Source organism: Bombina bombina, chromosome 2 (genome assembly GCF_027579735.1).
Source record: "Bombina bombina isolate aBomBom1 chromosome 2, aBomBom1.pri, whole genome shotgun sequence".
NCBI classification, from domain to species: Eukaryota; Metazoa; Chordata; class Amphibia; order Anura; family Bombinatoridae; genus Bombina; species Bombina bombina.
The window spans coordinates 967,889,455-967,895,487 of NC_069500.1; positions in this window are offsets into that span (position 1 = coordinate 967,889,455).

Genomic DNA, 6,033 nt, shown 5'->3' on the forward strand with positions numbered 1-6,033 from the left:
ATCAATAAGTACATAATACAAAGACAATGATTTAACACCTACTCTAAATTTCAAATAAGCAGTAGATTTTTTTCCTAACAAATTAATTTTATTTGCATATTTTCCGGCCCCCTGTATCATGTGATGGACATCAGCCAATCACAGACTAGTATACGTATACCCTGTGAGCCTGTGCACATACTCAGTAGGATCTTGATCTCCAGAAAGTGTGTATATAACAAGATTGTGCAAATTTTGATAATGGAAGTAAATTGGAAAGTGTCTTAAAACTGCATGCTCTATCTGAATCATAAACGTTTATTTCGACTTGAGTGTCCATTTAAGCTGGAATGGAAATATTAAATTGCATTGAACTAAAGTTATTTTTAATGCTAACAGTAACATTTAATCAAGAGAAATATATTGCAACTATTTGAAACTATTGTAAATGAACCCTATATTTTCTTAAACCAATTAACAAAAATTTGGAGTACACTATCAAAGAATCAAGACATATAGGGCTAGATTACAAGTGGAGTGCTAATTTATTGTGTGCCCACTAACTGGCAAATTTGCCCGTTTACAGGAGCTAGATAAATAACAAGTCATTATAAGTGACTGGTTATATTGCTACCGCAAGCTCGTGGTAGCAATTGGCGCTCAAAAAATTAATCAGGGATCAGAACTCTGGTTAATTTTTTAAATGACCCCCAATTGCCCCCAAAGTGTGTAGTGGCTTTACTAAAATAAAAGATATTAATATAAGGCATGGTATTTTGTTTACACTACTGCTCAGCAATAAGGATGGGTGAATGTTTTGTAACATTCGAAAAAAGAAACAAATTTGAATATATTTGTTCATTCGTTTTGAAATTTTTATGTTTGTACAACATTCTAACATTCCTTTAATGTAATAGTATATTCAGTTTGAATTTTTCTATAAATTTGATTTGAATTATGCAATATTAGAATTTTGTAAAATTTGAATCAATATATTTGTAATAGGATTTCTAGTGCTCACTTTAAATGGAATATTCTAATTATGCAATATTCAAAACTAGTGTTAAAGCCTGTGTACGCATGCCTAAATGTTTAATTAAAGAAATATACCTATCCATCTATCCCTATCCCTCTATATCTATCCCTCTATTCCACTATCCTTCTATCTCTATCCAACTGTATCTATCCCTCTATTCACCTATCCCTCTATCTCTATCCCTCTGTACTTATCCCTATCCCTTTGTCCCTATCCCTATTCCTCTGTCCCTAGCCCTCTGCTCCGTCCCTCTTTCCCTATCCCTCTGTCCCTCTGTCCCTATTCTTCTATCCCTATCCCTCTGTCCCTATCCCTCTACCCCTATTCATCTATCCCTATCCCTCTGTCCCTATCCCTCTATCCCTCTATCCCTATCCCTCTGTCCCTATCCCTCTATCCATATTTCTCTATCCCTATCCCTCTGTCCCTATCCCTCTATCCCTATTCCTCTATCCCTATGTCCCTTTCCCTCTGTCCCTGTCCCTCTGTCCCTCTATCCCTATATCCCTATCCCTCTTTCCCTATCCCTCTGTCCCTGATCCTATCACTCTGTCCCTATCCCTCTGTCCCTGTCTCTCTCCCATTGTCCACATCCCTCTATCCCTGTCCCTATTTCCCTATCCCTCTGTCCCTATCCCTCTGTCCATATCCCTTTATCCCTCTGTCCCTATCCCTCTCCCTCTGTCCTATCTCTCTGTCCCTATCCATATCCCTCTGTCCCTGTCCCTGTTCCTATCCCTCTGTCCATATCCCTCTATCCCTGTGCCTATGTCTCTATCCCTCTGTCCCTATCCCTCTGTCCATATCCCTTTATCCCTCTGTCCCTATCTCTCTCCCTCTGTCCCTGTTCCTTTCCCTCTGTCCCTATCCCTCTATCCCTGTCCCTCTGTCCCTATCCCTCTGTCCTTATCCATATCCCTCTGTCCCTGTTCTTCTGTCCCTGTCCTTCTGTCCCTGTCCTTCTGTCCCTTTCCCTATACCTCTGTCCCTGTACCTATTCCTCTGCCCTATCCCTTTGTCCCTGTCCCTCTGTCCCTGTCCCTATCCTTCTGTCCCTGTCCCTATCCCTCTGTCCCTATCCCTCTGTCCCTGATTGCCCCCTCAAACAGCTCTCTAACCCTCCCCCCTCTAACTAATCTTCCAGGACTTCTTCTGCAACCAAGCCTTGGTGGAATTTGAGGTATGCTTGGGATTATTGTCATGTTGGAAGGTCCAATGACGCCCAAGCCACAGACCGTGTGACATTTTCTCCTAGGATTTCTTGATACTATAATTAATCCACCTTGCCTTCCACACGCTGCAGGTTTCCAGTGCCAGAGGATGCAAAGCAGCCTTAGAGCATCACTGAGCTACCACCAAGCTTAAATGTGGGCAGTGTTGTTTTCAGCATATGCTTCATTCTTCTTCCTTCAGACATACCGCTTATCCATTGAGTCGAAAAGTTCCAGTTTTTTTCATCACTCCACAGAACAGAATCCCAAAACTTTTGTGGCTTATTTATATGATTTTTAGCATATTGGAGATGACTTGTGCTTTTGGCTCAGTAGTGGTGTACATTTTGGAGTTTTGGTCTGGAAACCTTCTGCATTTAGTACGCACCTTACTGTGCAAACTGAAACAATGCCTGTTGCCATTAAATCTTGCTGCAGTTCTTTTGTAGTTACTCAAGGGTTTTTCTCGACCTGCCTTCTCAGAAATCTGGTTGCAGCCATTGATAGCTTCCTTTTTCTGCCCCATCCAGGTAGTGTAACCACTGTTCCTTTAACTTTGAGCTTGCAAACTATGCTTCCAACGGTGTCTCTAGGACTTAGCTATATTTCTAACATGCAGTCAAACGTGACTCTGGTTCAACAAACCCGAGCCAGTTCAGGTATTTTATGTAGCTTAAGCACACCTGGTGCAACTAATGAAGCCCTTGATTAGTTGCATCAGGTGTGCTTGAGACAACACCCGTTTTTCATATTTGTGCTGTTGTGTTCTATTAAGGGGGTTGAATAATTTTGAGACTGCAGAATTCATTAAAAGTTGAATTTTCAGTTGAATTTAAGGAAACCACTTGAAGCATTCGTTGTGTTGAGCTATTTCAATTGCTTTTTTTGATTTGTTCATTGCAAACAGCTCAAAAAGTCTAAACATTTTGACAATAAACCTGAGTTGCAATAGTGGTTGATTAATTTTGATTACAACTGTATGTATGTGTATATATATATATATATATATATATATATATATATATATATATAATGTTATAAACACAATTACAACTATAACATTGGTTTGAAATTTAAATGCTATTAGAAGCATTTTATAATATACTTTCCTTTGGAATAATGTTTTCGTTAAAAATGATCACACTTAGCGTAATCACTTTTTTACATCTTTCATTACCTGGTTTCTAAGCCTCTCCACGAGAGTGAGAACATTGTTATCTATATGACACACATGAACTAGCAGTGTCTAAGGGCTCCATGTACTAAGCTGTCTGCGAGGTCTTCGTGACTATTTCCGTCTAAATTTCTGTGTGCGGATCAATAACCCTATGTGCTATGCCCCGAATTCATTGAAAAAATTACATTTACAAGTGTCGAGCTAACTTGTCCGCAACTCTTATATTCTAGTCTTTTTGTAGCTAGAAAATACTTGCTTGACATAAATCTTGCACAAAACAGTAATTACTAAACTATCTATTTATACGCTTGTGACTTTGTCCGCACCTACCTCGTGAAAAATCCCTCACCAGCTTATAGGTGGCGAGCACATAATAAACAATAGGGTCTATAAGATATACGCCTACAACTGATATAAAAGAGGGACAATACACTTGAATCTTTACTTACTGTTGATCCTGCTAACCATGGACGGCTCGTTCAATGGCCATTCCCGGAATACTCAAGTTTCTTGCTGCCTTGCACTTTTTTGCCACCGGATCATTTCAGGCAGTGTCCAGCGTCATCATTGGTTTCAGTCAGTCTGCCTTTTCGCGTCATCTATCCAAAGTTATCAATGCACTCATGCATATATTCCCAGAATATGTTTGCCTACCATCTACCACAGAAGAGTGGCGACATAAGCTGGTCCACCTCCTGTAGCACTGGAAGAATTTTTTTCTTTTGCCAATTTCGATTTGGCAAATCTTTTAATGTCGTTGTACCTTTTCTTTATTTGGTCCACGTCCTTTTTTCCAGGTCCCTGAGCACTGACAGCATAGTTGATATGAGTCCAGATACTCTTTTTGCGGTGACTGGAAGTTTGCTTCGCACGACAACCGAATAAATAGTCATAAGAGTCGAGAACCATATCAACAAGAACCAGGTTATGCTGGTGTGAGAAGTGTGGATTCTTGGATTTGTTTGTCTGTCAATCCAATCCAGAAGTTGCCATACTTAATTTATAAATACAAATAATATAGACTTGAAAAGCTTCAGGTTCGGGAATTATCAAGTCTGACAAAATAGATAAATTGGTTTTTATATAGTGCTGCAATAAGTTCCAGCCACAAATGTGACGTTTCTGACACCTACAGTCACGTGGGACAAACATGACTGACAAGTTGTAAGAAAATAATAGTACATTCGCAACTAGTGAGGCGTTAGATGTATGAATCATTCGCCTGCGCTCGATGCGGATTAGACACAATATTTTTTACGCAGTTTTTTAGTACATATGACGGGCGGGCAGCATCTCGCTAGCTGTGAGTTTGAGCGAGTCGACCAGACACGTTGTCGGCGAGAAAATTGATGCTTTAGTACATGGAGCCCTAACTGTCAAAAATCAAAATTAAAATAACCTGATATAAGAGGCAGTTCAATGGCTTAGACATTAGCATATGAGCATACCTAGGTTAAGCTTTCCACAACGAATACCAAGAGAGAAAGTAAATTTGATGATAAACATAAATTAAAAAGTTGTTTAAAGTTGCATGCCCTATCTGGATCATAAAAGTTAAATTTTGACTAGTCTGTCCCTTTAATTTTGCTTGTTTACTTTTTATTTATTAATTTGTTTGTTTGTATGTATGTTTCTTTATTTTGAAACATGAAAAGGGAGTTTAGCATTGCTTTAAAGTTTCTAGACTTGTAAATATAGAAAAGTATTGAGAGAAGATGACAAAATAAGGGCTAGATTACAAGCGGAGAGCTATAGTTAGCACTAAGAGCGTAAACACAATCGCAGTATTTTTTATGCTCAAATCCATATTACAAGTGGAGCTCTATAAATTTGTTTGCGTAAACTAGCAAACGCAAAGTATCTAAATAAACTATTAAGCCCTAAACCACCATCCCTCAAAAACGCAAAGTATCTAAATAAACTATTAACCCCTAATCCACCACCCCCCACAATGAAAGTATCTAAATAAACTATTAACCCCTAAACTGCCACCCCCTACATTGCAAACACTAAACTAAACTTATTAGGTTTGTTTGTGAATGAAAGAAAGAGTCCACTACAGTATGGATTCCAGCATTCTCTGTCCAGACTGGTGAAGCAGAAAAATTAAACCTTTAATAGATATGTCTTAAAAATGGGACAATTACATTAAAACTATTGCAGCAAATAAGTAATGTATATATAGAGTGTGGCATGAAATAATGTCTATTGTACCTTTAAATTCCACATCTATATATGCCACACCATAATAAGGGCCTAGGAGTAGATAATTATAATGAATAATATTCCTGATAGTGGATGTGGGATATTAAATAAACAAATTAACCTAAATGTTATTCACAGAGACCGCATTATGGCCTACTATAGTGATATAGTATAATAATACAATTTGGTTTCGCATAACGCTTCTAGCGATCAATACCTATAACTTATAAATAAAATAAAAAAAAACATTTGTAGCAGTATTTCCATAACAACTTAAGTGCACTGTTGCAAAATATTTAATGCAACAATGTACTCTGGCACCAGTGTTACTTGAATCACAAAACAATTTAGACTTCTGTATAACTAAAACTGAGCTAACATTTTCGCTACAATAGCTACCAGTTGTTTATTTTAGACTCTATAAC